General features: G+C 48.8%; 1 protein-coding gene across 2 annotated transcripts in view; it reads left to right on the forward strand.

Moving 5' to 3' along the window:
• Positions 1–18570, forward strand: part of sptbn2 (spectrin, beta, non-erythrocytic 2) — a 678353-nt gene that overhangs the window by 115781 nt on the left and 544002 nt on the right. The window lies entirely within an intron of this gene.

The following is an 18570-nucleotide window of genomic DNA, read 5'->3' on the forward strand; positions in this document are numbered from 1 at the left end:
TCTCTTCCGATCCGCCATTTTTAATTAAAGAGTTATGGATTACCCTCAACTGGCAGTACTGTACTTAATCAAGCATCTTCCACCATCCATTTAACACAACATTCTGTAGGTGAGTACCCAATTATACTGCACATTTCTTGATTTTTAAAATTTTTGTTTGTTAAAAATAGCCTCGGTAGATAACCTTCTCCGTCATCCGGAATTTTTAATCAACCGGCAACACGCCGGTCCCGTCAGTGCTGGATACCGAAGAGTTTCCTGTACAAAACTTTGAGCCTTCACTTCTAGCATCGCATGCCGGAGAATCTGGCGCTGAGCTTTGAAGGCCTGATTCGCGGCTTCCTGATTTTTCGGCCATTGATTTTAATGGCCAAAAGCCGGTGAGGGCTGTGAATTGGGTGTGCTGAGCACGGTGCCCGATTCTCCGACCTGTGTCCGTGCTGAGAGCAGAGACTAGCCGCTCAGACCTTGTGAATAACCGGAGCTAGACTCTTGTGCTTTAGGATATCACTTGAATGGCTTCATTGTGTAACTGGCTTGTAATCTGTGCTCATTTGTTACCCTTGTGTGTAACTAGTCCTGTGACACTGAAGTATATGCGGTTTCATCTTTACCTGTTGCAGCAGGTATTGTCATCCAAATTAGCAATCTGTTGGCCTTTGACCTTCTCCTTAAATGGATAAAACCAGCAGCTTGTACGAGAACTTTACCTGCAGCTATAACCACTCAGATAGCGAGGGAGGGAGCAAAAACCCGCAGCACACGAGTAATGCAGCTCAAATGAAAGTTCTGGTAGCTGTCGGTGGGAACAAGGTTTGCCGCAGCCGATTTCCCCGGGCCAGATACCGAGCCTGTTCACGGTTAAAAAAAACCTTGAATCTCGCCAGCGCCCTGTGTCTTTTCAGAACATAGAAACATAGAAGATAGGAGCAGGAATCGGCCATTCGGCCCCTCGAGCCTGCTCCGCCATTCAATGAGATCATGGCTGATCATCCAAACTCAGTACCCTGTCCCTGCCTTCTCCTCATATCCCTTGATCCCTTTAGCCTGAAGAAATATATCTAACTCCTTCTTGAATATATTTAATGAATTGGCCTCTACTGCCTTCTGTGGTAGAGAATTCCACAGTTTCACCACTCTCTGGGTGAAGAAATTCCTCCTCATCTCTGTCCTAAATGACTTGCCCCTTATCATTAGACTGTGACCCCTGGTTCTGGACTCCCCGACCATCGGGAACATCCTTCCTGCATCTAGTCTGTCCAGTCCTGGCAGAATTTTATAAGTTTCAATGAGATCCCCTCTCATTCTTCTAAACTCCAGCGAGTATAAGCCCAATCGACCCAATCTCTCCTCATACGTCATTCCTGCCATCCCAGGTATCAGCCCGGTGAATCTTCACTGCACTCCCTCCAGATAAGGTGACCAAAACTGCACACACTACTCAAGATGTGGCCTCGCCAAGGCCGTACAACTGCAGCAAGACATCCTTGCTCCTGTACTCGAACCCGCTCGCTATGAAGGCCAACATACCATTTGCCTTCTTAACCGCCTGCTGAAGCACAGTGTGGAATTGAAGCATTCAGTCACAGTTAAAATGGTAAAATAAACCAGCCACCACTTGCATGAAGCATTGCTTTAAAAAAAAATTAAATGGGACGTCCTGGTGGCACAGCATGCCAGCTTCAAGCCCCCACACACTGGTTTTCCGATCTTGGCTCTTTGGAGGTAAAAGGTAATGATGCACTTTCTCACATGGAGGAAGGGAGAGTCGGAAGTGAAATCACCCCAGTGCCCTTCTTAATTGTTCCTAGTTTCACTTGGAATGTCTTAATCATAATAATCAACTTTATTGTCATTGTTAGTGCACAAGTGCAGTACAACGAAATGTAAGCTTGCGGCTCCTGAGTGTACATTTTGATTAAGACATTTAACATACATTTGGCTTGTAACATAAACATAAACATAATAAAGTGCATTGACAGATGTGCAGGCTTTAGAGTTTATTAGCAGAGTTCAGTAGGATGACGGCCCTGGGAAAGAAGCTGTTCCTAAATCTGGTCGTGCGGGTGCGAATGCATCTGTAGCGTCTCCCAGATGGCAGGGGGGCGAACAAACTGTGGCTGGGGTGGGTAGGGTCTTTGATGATGGTCAATGACCTCCGTAGACAGCGTTTCTGGTAGATGTTCTCAATGGTTGGTAGCCGGGTGCCGGTAATGCGTTGGGCAGTTTTGACTACCCGCTGCAGGGCTTTCCGGTCATAGTAGCTACAGCTGCTATACCACACTGTGATATAGTTCGTCAGGATGCTCTCTATTGTGCAGCGGTAAAAGTTAGAGAGGATCAGGGCTGACAGGTTACATCCCTTCAGCCTCCTTAGGAAATATAGGCGCTGCTGGGCCTTCTTCACCAAAGAGGAGGTATTGAGGGACCAGGAGAGGTCTTCCGTGATGTGGACTCTGAGGAACTTAAAGCTGCCCACCCTTTCCGCCACAGCCCCTTGGATGTGGATGGGGGTGTGTCTTCCACCTTTAGACTTCCTGAAGTCCACAATGATTTCCTTGGTTTTCTTGACGTTAAGGGCCAGGTTGTTGTCGGCGCACCACTTCACGAGGTACTGGATCTCCTCCCTGTAGGCTGACTCATCGTTGTTGGTGATCTGGCCTACTACCGTGGTATCATCCGCAAACTTGATGATGGTGTTGGAACCATGAACAGCCACACAGTCGTGGGTGAAGAGGGAGTAGAGGAGGGGGCTCAGCACACAACCTTGTGGGGCCCCCGTGTTCAGGATCGGGGGGGGGGTGGAGGTGTAGTTACCTAATTTGACAGACTGGGGTCTGTTAGTTAGGAAGTCCAGGGTCCAGTTGCAGAGGGAAGTGTTCAGGCCAAGAGTGTGGAGTTTGGTGGCCAGCTTGTTGGGGACGATAGTGTTGAATGCTGAGCTGTAGTCTATGAACAGCATTCTGATGTAGGTCTCTTTACCATCTAAGTGATTCAGTGCAGAGTGTAGAGCAGTTGTGATTGCATCCTCCATTGATCTGTTTGCGCGATAGGCAAACTGGTGTTGGTCAAGAGAGGCGGGAACACTGGCTTTGATGTGAGCCAGGACCAGTCTCTCGAAACACTTCATTATGATAGGTGTGAGTGCGACAGGTCGATAGTCCTTCAGACACGTCACAGCCGTTTGCTTTGGCACAGGAATAATGGTAACGGTCTTGAAGCATGTAGGGACTGCTGCCTGGGCCAGTGACAGATTGAAGATGGCGGTGAAGACATCAGCCAGCCGATCAGCACATTCCTTGAGTACCCGTCCAGGGATGCTATCCGGTCCAGCAGCCTTTCGTGTGTTCACTCCGCGTAGAGCACCCCTTACGTCGGAGGTCGACAGAGTGAGCACCTGGTCTTCCGGGGGTGGCAAGGCTTTGGTAGCCGGCTCCCTGTCGTCCCTGTCAAAGCGAGCGTAGAAGTTGTTAAGCTCCTCCGGAAGGGAGGCATCGCTAACCGGGGGGCTGGTGTTTTTGCTCTTATAGTCGGTGATAGACTGGATGCTTTGCCACATGCGCCGGGGTCCGAGTTGTTGCGGAAATGATCCTCAATCCGCAGTGTCTGTTTCCTTTTGGCAGTCCTGATACCCTTATTCCTGATACACTAGAACTGCAGTAGCAATGCCTAAAAACTTCCAAGTGGACAGCTGATTTTGCATTTCTGCAAAACAAAATACTCTTCGGTCCCCAAATGCAAATTTGGATTCCACCATTTACATCCCAGCCTACTCTTGTACACTTCCCAGTGGCCAGTTATCGATCAGCAGTGGCAGCGGCCTGGAAGCAGGCTGCTTGTCTGCTGACGTGGCCAAAGAGTAGTTGTATACTTGGGGAGGGGCATCCTAAAGGAAGAGCTTGGAAAAAACACAATGAAATATAAGGGGATTTATTAAATATATGTTTTTAAAACTGTTGCTGGATAGTAGTTTGCAGAAGCCTTTGAGAGAAGGGCTACGAGACTGACCACGAATGTCAGAGGACTGAGTTACGAGGAGAGGCTTGATAAACTAGGACTTTTCAGCATGGAAAGGAGACAAATGAGAGAATATAGTTATGAGAGACTTGAAAAACGGGCTGTATTTACTGGAGCAGGGAAGGTTAAGGGGAGATAATAGAAGAGTAAGAAAGAAAAGAAAGACTCGCATTTCTACAGCGCCTTTCATGACTACCGGATGTCCCAAAGGGCTTTACAGCCAATGAAGTACTTTCTGAAGTGTAGTCACTGTTGTAATGTAGCCAATTTGCACACAGCAAGCTCCCACAAATAGCAATGTGATAATGACCAGATCATCTGTTTTAGTGATGTTGATTGAGGGATAAATATTGGCCCCAGGACACCGGGGAGAACTCCCCTGCTCATCGAAATAGTGCCATGGGATCTTTTGCATCCACCTGAGAGAGCAGACGTCTCATCCGAAAGACAGCACCTCCGACAGTGCAGCACTCCCTCAGTACTGCCCCTCCGACAGTGCGGCGCTCCCTCAGTACTGCCCCTCCGACAGTGCGGCGCTCCCTCAGTACTGCCCCTCCGACAGTGCGGCGCTCCCTCAGTACCGCCCCTCCGACAGTGCGGCGCTCCCTCAGTACCGCCCCTCCGACAGTGCGGCGCTCCCTCAGTATTGCCCCTCCGACAGTGCGGCGCTCCCTCAGTACCGCCCCTCCGACAGTGCGGCGCTCCCTCAGTACTGCCCCTCCAACAGTGCGGCGCTCCCTCAGTACTGCCCCTCCAACAGTGCGGCGCTCCCTCAGTACTGCCCCTCCGACAGTGCGGCGCTCCCTCAGCACTGGGAGTGTCAGCCTGGATTTTTGTGCTCAAGTCTCTGGAGTGGGACTTGAACCCACGACCTTGTGACTCAGAGGCGAGGGTGCTACCCACTGAGCCACGGCTGATAGAAAATTATGAAAGGGTTTGAGTGGGTAAATAATGAAAAACTATTTCCACTGGTTGATGAATTGGTACTAGAAGAATAAAGGGGGAATTAAAAGAATGTTTTTAGCACAAAAGGTTATTAGAATCTGGAATCCATTACCACAAGGGCTATTGAAGCCGAGCCAATCACAACATGCATGTGAGAATTGCATGAGCACTTCTAATAGGGCATGGGGAATGAATGGAGTAATGAGATTAGAGAGCTCCAATGTCAACCTGGCAACAGCACAGGTCTGAGGGGCTGCAAGAGCCTTCAGTGCTGACATTTCTTTGAACAAGACGGTGCCTTCATAGAGATACACAAGATACTTAGTGGAACAAGGAAAGCTTATACCACAACTGTAGGGGAAGAGGATGTCGGGACAAACTGGCGAAAGGTAAGTTTGCAACTGAAGTCAGGAAGCACAGCTTGCTCGACTGGCTGGAATGGCCTCTGGTTAGAGCAGTGGAGGCCAGAATCATTGATGAATCGGATGCTATGATGGGAGTTGGGGGGAACCGTAGGTTTCTATAGAAGGATGGGGTGAATGGCCTCATCTGCACTGACCTTTGTGATTTTATATATGCAGTATAAAGTATATTGTGCTTACATAATAAGTCACAAGTATTCCATGAATGTCTTGGGTTTGGGAGCAGAGTGAGAGAGAAACGTAAATATGGGTATAACAAAGGTGTTTACCCATATTTTACGTGTCGAACAGTCTTTTTACTGCAGGGATACAGGACAAGTTGAAGGGCATTAGCGAAAAAGTCTTGCCAATAAAGTTGTTGACTTTGTTTACGATGCTGGTTGTTTCTACGAATAAAACCATGTGGTGGTTTAAGGTGTTCTCTTGCCATGAGGTAAAGACCCAGGAATTTGTCCATAAACTCGGCATCAAAATTTGGCATTAAACATTGCTTCCACTTCTCCTGATGACTCCTGGTAACGCATTGCCCACTGTGATACAGAAAGGGCCCAGGTTTAATCCTTGGGTCTGTCAATAGTCAGCTGACCTCAGCCAGGGCAGCAGTCGGGCCATCGCTATACAGTGACCTTCTCGGAAAGGGTACGTGTGTGGATGTCAGGCAAGAACCGCATCGCACGCGGCTGTGGTGCCCTTCACGGTTGATTAACCTGCTGACGTTCACTGTATTGGCTCACAGACAAAGAATGGCCACCCGGGAGACATACTGGAGGGCGGACAGCACCTGTGTAACTGGGCCCCCGTAAGGAAGTCAGCACCTGCAATAGGGGAGAAAAATGCTGCATCTTGTTACATAGCTCAGAGAAATCATGGAAAGCAGTCGACAAAGTAGCGACAAATCCTCTTTGCGGTGGGCATTTGTTGATGAGTTCTCTGTTTCAGTTGAAACCAGGATTAGGACCATAGTTACAGGAGGAGGCCATTCAGCCCCTCGAGCCTGTTCCGCCATTCAATGAGATCATGACTGATCTGCGACCTAACTCCATCCACCTGCCATTGGCCCATATCCCTTCATACCTTTGGTTAACAAAAAGCTATCAATCTCAGATTTAACATTAACAATTGATCGAGCATCAATTGCCGTTTGCGGAAGAGAGTTCCAAACTTCTCCCACCCTTTGTGTGTAGAAGTGTTTCCTAATTTCACCCCTGAAAGGTCGGCTCTAATTTTTAGACTCTGCCCCCTAGTCCTAGACTCCCCAACCAGCGGAAATAGTTTCTCTCTATCTACCATATTAGTTCCCCATAATATCCTGAAAACTTCGATCAGATCACCCCTTAACCTTCTAAATTCCAGGGAATACAACCCTAGTTTGTGTAATTCTCTCCTCGTAATTTAACCCTTGGAGTCCGGGTATCATTCTGGTAAACCTACACTGCACTCCCTCCAAGGCCAATATATCCTTCCTAAGGTGCGGTGCCCAGAACTGCTCTCAGTGCTCCAGGTGTGGTCTAACCAGGGCTTTGTACAGCTGCAGCATAACTTCTACCCCCTTGTATTCTAGTCCTCTAGTTATAAAGGCCAGCATTCCATTAGCCTTTTTGATTATTTTCTGTACCTGTTCCTGACATTTTAATGATCGATGTACCTGGACCCCCCCCCCCCCCAAGTCTCTTTGGACCTCCACTGTTTTTAGCTTTTCACCATTTAGAAAGCCCCCTGTTCGATCCTTTTTCGGTCCAAAGTAGATGACCTCACATTTGCCTACATTGAAATCTATTTGTCACAGTTTCGCCCGTTCACTTAACCTGTCGATATCCCTTTGTAATTTACTGCTTCCATCTACACTGCTTACAATTCCACCTATCTTTGTGTCGTCGGCAAATTTGGATATATGACTTTCTATACCATCATCCAAGTCATTAATAAATACTGTGAATAGTTGAGGCCCCAACACAGATCCCTGCGGGACACCACTAGTCACATCCTGCCGATTGCCGATCAAGTTGTTACCAACTCAAAACATGACAGACAAACTTCTTCTGACTCCCCAAAGCCTTTCCACCATCTACAAGGCACAAGTCAGGAGTGTGATGGAATACTCTCCACTTGCCTGGATGAGTGCAGCTCCAACAACACTCAAGAAGCTCGGCACCATCCAGGGCAAAGCAGCTCGCTTGATTGGCACCCCGTCCACCACCTTAAACATTCACTCCCTCCACCACCGGCGCACCGTGGCTGCAGTGTGTACCATCTACAAGATGCTCTGCAGCAACTCGCCAAGGCTTCTTCGGCAGCACCTCCCAAACCCGCGACCTCTTCCACCTAGAAGGACAAGGGCAGCAGGCGCATGGGAATACCACCACCTCCAAGTTCCCCTCCAAGTCACACACCATCCTGACTTGGAAATATATCGGCCGTTCGTTCCTTCATCGTCGCTAGGTCAAAATCCTGGAACTCCTTCCCTAACAGCACTGTGGGAGTACCTTCACCACATGGACTGCAGCGGTTCAAGAAGGCGGCTCACCACCACCTTCTCGAGGGCGATTAGGGATGGGCAGTAAATGCTGGCCTCGCTAGCGACGCCCAGGAACGAATGAAAAAAAGTTGATCATTTGTAAACATTGAATGATTTTTTAACAGCAAATTCAAACTTGCCAACAGATAACCAAATGTTGTTATCAGCTTCACGCAAGTACCTCCATTGTCAATCTGTCAATCTGTTGTTTGTGTACACACGTCAGGCATTAATCGAGAAACAGTGGGGTAGATCTTGACTTTGTGCGATAGTGTAAAACGGGTGATAGCGAGTCGGCAGCCTGTTTTACCTCGCTCCCGATTTTTATTTCCGCAGTGGAAATCGGGGAGCGATGTAAAATGAGCAGCTGACCTGCTATCGCCAGTTTTACACTGTCTCACAGAGTCAAAATTGCCCCCAGTGTCGGCAGGCCGCTCCCAGGTTAGGTGTAGCACAGTTAGATTTCTACCATCTTTCTGTTTTATATTTCAGCTTTGCAGCTTTATTTTCTTTTCAACCCCCAAAATATCTCTCTCTCTCTCTCTCTCACACATTTTAGAAATCACTCTGGGAGCATTTATTCAGCCGCAGAATACAATAGCTCTGTAGCTCGGATATATTTTATTTTCAGACATTGTACCGTTTTCAATTTTCGGGTAAAAAAATGACATTGTGCCACCAAAATATAAGATACAGGAAAAGCCCGTCCAGGTAGCTCTCGCATGCAGGTCCTTTATCAGGACCTGATCTGTCCTTTAAAAAAAAAATCAAACCCTCCCTCTTTGCTGATTTAGGATATCTCTGGAGACATCAGCAATTCTGGATCAGGGCCATAGGGGGAACGAAGATGAAACAGAAGGTCACACGGGGGAGCACCCACATCGATTTGCAAATTCTTACAGTTGTGGATATAAATCTCTGAACTTAACATAGTTTCTCCAAGGTGGGAAGTAAAGACGGAATTTTGTATCTTGGAGCAGGAGAGATTAAGAGATGGTGCAAGGCAAAAGGAGATGGTAATGGGACAAGTTAAGAAATGTCTCTTAATCTCTCCTGCCTTCCACCCTATCACAGATCTTTCCTCACCTCCTCCCCTCTCCCTGCCCCTACACTTGTTTAAAAACCGGTTCCATCTCCAGCTTTTTCCAGTTCTGACAAAGGGTCATCGACCTGAAACGTTAACTCGGTTTCTCTCTCCACACCTGACCTGCTGAGTATTTGCAGCATTTTCGGTTTTTATTTCAGATTTCCAGCATCCGCAGTATTTTGCTTTTGTATTAGTGCCACTATAGTCCCTAGGTTAGCTTTACTCTGACATCATCGTCTTTTGTAGTCTAAAGACGTTTTTATGCTTGCCCCGAGTGTTGGGAAAGCAACGCCAAAACAAGCCTACTCATATGCTATTACGTGTTTCTGTTCCCCGGGGTTTCTCCTGCACACAGCCCTGGCTCCCCATTTTCCAAGTTGCCCCCAGCAGAGGCTGAGGAAAGCACAGAGGATTCTTCAATTGAAACATTTTTTTTTAGTACTAAAAAATGTTTTCGAATCGCCAAGAGGTGTTGGAGTTGTCGGCCGGGGCTGGGCAATCTCTCTGTGTCATGTGTGCTCGTGTCATTTTGTAATTTCAGGCCACAAGGTAAGCACGCTGCTGTACCGAACTGGCTCGGTGCATTTGAAGCCCATTGCAGCGGATCACTTCTGTCAGCGGAACAGAACCCGATAAGTCTGTATTTGGCAGTGCCATTGACTGCGCACCATTGGTATATCTTCTTCTTCTTCTTAGGCAGTCCCTCGGAACCGAGGATGACTTGCTTCCACATTAAGAATGAGTTCTCAGGTGACTGATGAGTCCAATGCGGGATCTACAGTCTCTGTCACAGGTGGGGCAGATGGTGGTTGAAGGGGCGGGCGGGTGGGGTGCTTGGGTTGACGTGCGCTCCTTGCGCTGCCTGCGCTTGGCTTCTGCTTGCTCCCGGCAAAGAGACTCGAGGTGTTCGGTGCCTTCCCGGATGCTTCTCCTCCACTTTGTGCGGTCTTGGGCCAGGGATTCCCAGGTGTCGGTGGTGGGGGGATGTTGCACTTTTTCAAGGAGGCTTTGAGGGTGTCCTTGAAGCGTTTCCTCTGCCCACCTGGGGCTCTCTTGCCGTGCCGGAGCTCCGAGTAGAGTGCTTGTTTTGGGAGTCTCGTATCGGGCATGCGGACAATGTGACCCGTCCATCGGAGCTGATCGAGCGTGGTCAAAGCTTCGATGCAGGGGATGTTGGCCTGAGCGAGAACACTGACGTTGGTGCGCCTATCCTGCCCATGGATTTGCAGGATCTTGTGGAGGCAGCGTTGGTGGTACCTCTCCAGTGCTTTGAGGTGCCTGCTGTACATGGTCCATGGTATATCAGAGTGTTGTAGTCAGGGTTGCTAAAATTTTGCAGCAATTCAAATCCTATTTCTGCGGCAAGGAAATAGTAGGCTGTGCAGCAGTTTATGAAGTGCTCTGCACATATTTTATGTCTTAAGAAAAGTATAACCGCAGCAATTTTCAGTTTAAAAAGAAAACAGCCCAAGTTTATAGAATGACACTTAACCTATAAACTTACAGTACTCAAGGAGGCGAGGAGATCGAGGGCAGCAGAACAAATGACAGGGACCAGGAGCAGCCAACCAGTCAACACATAGCCAGCCAGCCTGTTGCAGCCACCCTACCACCCACTAGTCAACACTACCAGCATCCAGCCAGTTTGCAGCCAACCTGAACTCGCCACCAACAGCCAGGAGGGGAGGGTTCAAGCTTCCCAGGTTATGGGAGTTGGAGCAGTGGCATCGTCGCCTGAAGTGACAACAGAACAGGAGAGATGGCAGGATTTAAAGAGACAGAACCAAGAGGAGAGCTGGCAGGAGCAGAAGAGTTGGAATAATTGGGAATGGGAGAAATGTGAAATACACAGTCTGTTGTTCCAGTGGGGTTAGTTGCTCTGCGAGTCTCACCGAGAGCCCGAGTCTTTTATATGTTCATTAAAAGGGTTATTGCAAAAGCTGTTTGTATTTCTGCCGATTCTCGCGCCTCTTCTGCTCCTGCGGGCTCTGCTACTTCCAATTCCACCGCAGGAAACCAATTCTGTGGCACTATCTGCAGCGTATTGGAGGTCTTGGTTAAAATGAGGTATGTTCAACGGGGGAAGGTATTTGATCCAGTTTCTCCATTCGAGATGGAGAAGGACAGAACAGGAGAGCAGTAATGAGAAAGTGAAAGACTCGCAAATTAAAGATTGTTTCTACATTAAATGAAGACGCCGGTTCATTACAGAGAGACAGAAAAAGAGAAGTTAAACAGTACTTGCAGAAGAGCCTCACTGGGCTAATGGTGCATATTGTCTGTGCTACAACATAATCAGACGTGAAATCATCACATCTTTCACTCCAGATTTATATAAGTGCTAGTTTTTGGTTTAAAGTCCTCGACATGAGGCTTAGCTCATCCCAGAAATAAGTGTGTCCTTAGGGTATTGCACAGAAAGCTCTGGCTCTCATATGCTGCAGTGTTTAGTACTAATGTAATGGTATCCTTTTCAAAAAATTCCCCACTCTTTCCTGTTCCTGCAGTGGTAAACATAGTGCTTCTCTTCATAATTTGCCCTCCTTTTTCCCTTCGTTATTGCGTTGTGCCCTATAAAGGGAGTTATTGCCAGATCAGGTATTTTCAGGCAACCTCAGTTAATGAACCATTTAACTCTGAAAAGTTAGCAAGGCACTGTACCTACTGCACCATGAGTAGCCACAGATAGGTTCCCGGTGCCTTTCTGTTACTGTCCTGAAGCTATTGGTTACATAGAAACATAGAAGATAGGAGCAGGAGTAGGCCATTCGGCCCTTCGAACCTGCTCCGCCATTCAACTGGATCATGGCTGATCAGCCAAACCCTAGCACCCGGTCCCTACACCGACAGCCATCCCACACAAGCCCTATCCCCGTAACCCCACGTATTTAATCCCCCCTAACACTAAGGGCCAATTTTTATCATGGCCAATCAACCTCACCCGCACATCTTTGGACTGTGGGAGGAAACCGGAGCACCCGGAGAAAACCCACGCAAACACGGGGAGAATGTGCAAACTCCACACAGACAGGTTCATGCTGAGGTATGGTTGGATGGGTATTCAATAACCCTATTGGCTATTCTTCATAGCTGAGCTGAGACAGCGAATGTCAACATGCTTTTTAATAGTGGCACTCATCACAGTTGCACGTACTCTCTTGGGGGATATGTTTTCTGATTAGTGAAGTTCAGGTACAAATGCTTAATGCGCTCGTACCGCATTCCTCTTGTGTGATGTTGCACTGTCTAAAAATAGCATGCAGAGGCATGTAGCTCATCGGCGAATCCAAACAAAAAAATCATTCTTCCATAGATTCTTACCATAACATCCCAGAAAGATTACTAGCAATTCAACACCACCAGTGCCTGAGGTCGGGATACACACAGAAGGAGGCCTCACACACGTCTCTGCCGCAACAGATTGATATTTTGGACCCAGAACATTTCTCAGCTTCTGTGGGACCACAGCACGTCCTCCGTACAACTCGACAAGAAAAGGACCGATTGTGCCGCGGGGACGTTGCTCGCTTCTTGTGTCATGGCATCTCCGAGTGCCCACCACAGCCACCAGTGAAGTCATACCCGCAGGAAATACAAACGGCAAAATTTTACCCTCAAACATGCCGATCTGTTGCAACCGAGAAGGTTAAGTGGGGAATCTAATAAAGGTTTTCAGAAGTAGGAAAGGTTTTGAAAGGGTAAGTACGGCACGGTAAGGGCAGCACGGTGGCATAGTGGTTAGCACTGTTGCCTCACAGCGCCAGGGACCCGGGTTCGAATCCGGCCTCGGGTGACTGTCTGTGTGGAGTTTGCACATTCTCCCCGTGTTTGCGTGGGTTTTCTCCGGGTGCTCCGGTTTCCTCCCACAGTCCAAAGATGTGCGGGTTAGGTTGATTGGCTATGATAAATTGACCCTTAGTGTTAGGGGGATTAAATACGTGGGGTTACGGGGATAGGGTGGGATATGTGTTGATGTAGGGGTTACGGGGATCGGGTGGGATATGTGTCGGTGCAGGCTCGATGGGCCGAAATGGACTCTATCTGCACTGTGGGGTTTCTGTGATTCTGTGATAGAGAAAGGTTGTTTTGACTGGTTGGCAATATGGTATCAAAGGGGCGTAGAGGTGGAATGAGTACAAAGAGGGAAGTTGGAAGACATGTCTTGCACCTGGATTGTTGTTAGAAGGTGGAATGCTTTACCACAGGTGGCCATTGAGGCAGAAACTAAGGCCTAAAAATTCGGTTGCCTTGCGCCTCACGTTACGGGGCGCAAAGCAACTAGTGCCCGGGCGTGGCGCTGCCAACGCCTCCCGCGAAATTCAGCAGGAGGTTAGCGGCGGCGGTAACCGTTAGCGCGGTGCTGCGCCGCCGGCGATGACGTCATCGCCGTGTGCAGCGCCCCGCTCGTGCCCCGGCCGCGATCTTCGGTAGCGCCCCCTGACTTACTGCCGGACGCTATGTCCGACGGGGTCAGGGGGGCCTACCTGCGGCTGGGGCGGTGCTAATTAAAGGGAAGGTGCCGGGCAGCCATTTTTGTTGCTGGCCGCCTGCCAGCACCTGCCCCCTCTGCCGTCCCCGGGTTCCTCTGAAGCCCCCCCCACGGGGCGCCGGCTGCGCTCCGTGAGCCCGGCACTTCTCTTGAGTGCTGGGCTCTTTTGCCGGCACTCCGATCCCTGGTGGCCCAGCTGGGCCCCGGGTCACGTTGCGCTGGGCCCCTTCCTTTTAAGAAGGGGAGGAAGGCTTGCGATACCGTGGCGCGACATGCCGCAGCGCGTGGTGCTGCGGCACGTAGGGCCACGATATTCACTCGCAGCGCCCCAAGAGGGAGGTGCGGCGCTTCCAGTAGCACCCCGCTTCCCCCTTAGGGCGCTACCGATGAATTTCGGCCGCGGTGGCGCTAATTTCTTCGGGGCTAAAAGTAGCGCCCCGGCGATGTTAGCGCCCCAAAGGGGGCACGACTCAATTTCTCCCCCTAATATTTTAAATAGAATTGGAAAAGGATTCGAAAAGGGAGAATATAAAAGGATAAAGGGAAAGGCAGAGAAATAAGATTTTGGGATTTTAAACCCTCACACACCTCCAATCCCGACTCCATGGCCCAATGAAAATCCAGCCCATAGTGTCTTTAATGTAGTAAACATCCCAAGGCGCTTCACAGGAGTGTAATCAAACAAAATTTGACACCAAGCCACATAAGGAGATATTGGGGCAGAAGCTTGGTCAAAGAGGTCGGTTTTAAGGAGCGTCTTAAAGGAGGAAAGAGAGGTAGAGAGACGGAGAGGTTTAGGCAGGGAATTATAGAGCTTCGGGCCCAGGCAGTTGAAGGCACGGCCACCAAAGGTTGAGCAATTATAATTGGGGATGCTCAAGAGGCCAGAATTGGGGGAGCGCAGAGATCTCGGGGGGGCCGGGGGGGTTGTAGGGACTGGAGGAGGTTACAGAGATAGGGAGGGGGGCGAGGAGGCCATGGAGGGATTTGAACACGAGGATGGAGAATTTTAAAATCGAGGCGCTGCTTAACCGGGAGGCAGCGAAGGTCAGCGAGCACAGGGGGTGATGGATGAACGGGACTCGGTGCAAGTTAAGACACAGGCAGCAGAGTTTTGAATGACCTCAAGTTTACGGGGAAAAAAAGGAAACTGAAATCTTAAAAAAAAACACACTACAATACCATTTAAAAATTAAATATAATCAGCATAACCTCCATTAGTTTAAAGAGTTTAACAAAAAGTTGATATGGTTTAACTTAAACAAAATGCATAGAAAGCCATTTAAAATTGGTGTTAAAAAGATTATTGCAAGTTATAATGGTTACAAAAAGAGTTAAAATCTGAAAATTTAAACTTTCATAAGAGTTAAAATAAATAATGAGCTTATTTAAAAAGGGCATTTAACAAAAATCTTTGCATAAGATAAGAAAAATAGCCCTATATAAACAATGAAGGTCAAGTCGCCAATGTAGTCCTCCAAGCATAAGGTGGCAGTATTGCCATTCCCCTGCTGGAGATGCTTTGTGGGTTCATCTTATCTTTGTTCTCGTTGTCTTCCTGTTGGGTTCTCTTTGATTCTTATGTCTTGTTCAGGCTGAGGTCCTCCAAACCATGGGTGGCAGACCTGGCTAGACAGATTACATTTTATACCAGCCAAGCAAAGGGTAAAGTGCCCAGTATTTGAACTTTAGGTACCAGCATTGAATTTCAAATTGAAAAGCCTTCTCCCTATTGGCCGTAGGAACATTGGGTAAGCATATGATACCGTACATCAGTTTTATTTCAGTGATACGATAGCGACCCATTTAGGATGCTACTGCAGATGCAGGTTTCTTCTTGGGCAGTCCCTTGGAACCGAAGATGACTTGCTTCCACATTAAAAATGAGTTCTCAGGTGATTGATGAGTCCAATGCGGGACCTACAGTCTCTGTCACAGGTGGGGCAGACGGTGGTTGAAGGGGCGGGTGGGTGGAGTTCTTGGGTTGACCTGGGCTCCTTGCGCTGCCTGCGCTTGGCTTCCGCTTGCTCCCAGCGAAGAGACTCGAGGTGTCCGGCGCCTTCCCGGATGCTTCTCCTCCACTTTGTGCAGTCTTGGGCCGGGGATTCCAAGGTGTCGGTGGGGATGTTGCACTTTTTCAAGGAGGCTTTGAGGGTGTCCTTGAAGCGTTTCCTCTGCCCACCTGGGGCTCTCTTGCCGTGTCGGAGCTCCGAGGAGAGAGCTTGTTTTGGGAGTCTCGTATCGGGCATGCGGACGATGTGACCCGTCCATCGGAGCTGATCGTGCGTGGTCAAAGCTTGCAGATGCAGGATATTTCTGTCGGCTGCCTCAATAGTGAGTTTCTCACTGTGGAAATGTGTGATACCCCACTGTGTACATGACACTTGACGGTGATGGGCATGCAGCCCAGGCTGAGATAGCTAATTCACCACAGATCAGGAATCTAACCTAGAACCTTGTGGTCTGAATTGTGTAGTTACATACAATGTGGTACACTTACCCAGCAACAACAACTTGTGCACTTATATAGCAGAATGTCTGAGAATGCTTTACACAGGAGGAGATGGGATTGGTGGGGGGAGAGGGAGGGAACCGAATAGACGCTCAAAGAGAGAGAGAGGCTTTTGCGGGAAAGGAGAGGTATTGAGGCAAAGTCATTTTGGGAGAGTTTCAAAGAACAGGTCTGTCGTGACTGAAGTTACTGCGTCTGAGGGTCGGGGGGTGGGGGGATTAAACCCAAGACGAAGGAGAGAAGGGTGTGGGCTGGGGCGAGATGGAAGGATTTGAAAATGAAGAGTGGAACTGGGAGCGAGTGGAGCTTGGCAAGGATATGGGTGCCGGGGAGCGAGGCGGCTTTAAAACCATGGCAGCAGATACGATACACAATTACGTTTTAGACCATACTAGTGCACGCTCTACTAGTTAGCCTGGCTGACAGTGGGTCTGTGCGGCACCATTGTAGACTCTGGGGGAGTGAATTGGTAGTTCTTGAGCAGATGCTGATTTTAAATAAATGGTCCCACTAATAGGTGGTCATTAACAGGGTGCCAATTAACTGGCAGCAGCTGACTCTGAGAGTGGGCAACATGCAGCATATTCCTTTTTTTAAATTTCATTCCTGTTTGGTAAGTGTACAGAGTGAGCGATGTGGTCAGAGTTGTTATCTAGTCCTAAATATTGATTGTGAAGTAAGACTGTTTGTTCTGTTTCGCAGCTGCCCACAGGAATGTGGCAGAAAGCTTTCATACATTGAGGATTAAAAGGTGGGGTGTGGGGCGGGGCAGTGGTGATTTAACGTTCATGTGATTTTTTTTTTTAAGTGCTGAACAGAGGCTGTTTTTAAGGTGTTGAAATGTCCTTTTAAACTTTGTTTGAAAATGAAGAGGGGAATTTCAGAATAATCGTTGCGGTGCACTGGCACCAAACAGCAGCCTTGTTTTCAGCAGTGTATTGTAAGGGAAGTGAGAAGTGTTGCTTCCTCTGCGAGCTCCGAGGCTTCATTCAAAGAGGTGGTTTTGCCAGTTTCTCTGAAGGCGGGAGGACCTCGGCAGCAATTGTAAGCGCTGTCGCTGGAGGGAGAGGAGGCCACCTTTTTCAGGCTGGGGCTGGATGATCCGCCTGCCTGTGCAAGCCAACAGTGCATTCTACTACCTCCCCCCCCCCCCCCCCGCCCTTTCCCCGGTGCGGAAGATCCGATACCCAGACAACAAAGCTGCAAACTGTGACTTTTAAAACAGCTGGGCTCTGGTGCCGTGGAATTTGTTGCTCACGTGGAGGATTACACAGGAGTCGGCCTGATTTCTGCAGCAATCAGCCAATGTGGGAGGAACATCCAGGGGCGACTCCCCAATGTAAATCCAGCGGCAGATTATCGCAGCACAGGAACGAGCCAACACCCTCTTTATGTTACACACCTCCTTCAAACAGAGATTCTGCAATATCGCCCGACTGCTGTAGAAATCAGGCCGCTTCCTTCCACCAGAACAACTTTAAAAGTGCACATGCATAATCTCTTAACACACATGCAGTTGTTTTAAACAGCAGCTATTTGTCCAACCGTGGTAACTTGCCAAACGTTGGGAAAGGTCTACACAAAGCTTTGATGCAGCCTAGTGACAGCAAGCTAAGATAATTGGCTTTTTGTCAATCCTTTTGCTGACTGACTGTCCTTTGCAGCTTCCAAAATTTGCTCTGGTCACAGTCCTGTAACATCTGATGCTCTGTAAATGTATAATCCTCCACATTGTCAATTGGAACTGGACAGAAGTATTTTCTAATGGGAAACTATCGGGTGCAGTTCCACTGGGTTCTATCTTTTGCGCACTGGTTAAATGCATTGGTGTAAAATTCCAGTCGCGTTCTAATGACATTTTAACCCGTTGAGGTTAATAAAAAAGAAAGAAAGACTTGCATTTATATAGCGCCTTTCATGACCGCTGGACGTCTCAAAGTGCTTTCCAGCCAATGAAGTGCTTTTTGAAGTGTGGTCACTGTTGTAATGTAGGAAACACGTCAGCCAATTTGCACACAGCAAGCTCCCACAAACAGCAATGTGATCATGACCAGATCATCTGTTTTTAATGATGTTGATTGAGGGATAAATATTGACCCCAGGACACCGGGGAGAACTCCCCCCTGCTCTTCTTCAAAATAGCGGCCGTGGGATCTTTTACATCCACCTCAGAGTGCAGACGGGGCCTCGGTTTAACGGCTCACCCGAAAGACGGCACCTCCGACAGTGCGGCGCTCCCTCAGTACTGCCCCTCCGACAGTGCGGCGCTCCCTCAGTACTGCCCCTCCGACAGTGCGGCGTTCCCTCAGTACCGCCCCTCCGATAGTGCGGCGCTCCCTCAGTACCACCCCTCCGACAGTGCGGCTCTCCCTCGGTACTGCCCCTCCGACAGTGCGGCGCTCCCTCAGTACAGCCCCTCCGACAGTGCGGCGCTCCCTCAGTACTGCCCCTCCGACAGTGCGGCGTTCCCTCAGTACCGCCCCTCTGACAGTGCGGCGCTCCCTCAGCACTGCACTGGAGTGTCAGCCTAGATTTTTGTGCTCAAGTCACTGGAGTGGGACTTGAACCTTCTGACTCAGACGA

The sequence above is a fragment of the Somniosus microcephalus genome, unplaced genomic scaffold, assembly GCF_052327205.1.
Source record: "Somniosus microcephalus isolate GS21.2 unplaced genomic scaffold, FLI_Smic_1.0 unresolved_chr2, whole genome shotgun sequence".
Classification (NCBI taxonomy): domain Eukaryota; kingdom Metazoa; phylum Chordata; class Chondrichthyes; order Squaliformes; family Somniosidae; genus Somniosus; species Somniosus microcephalus.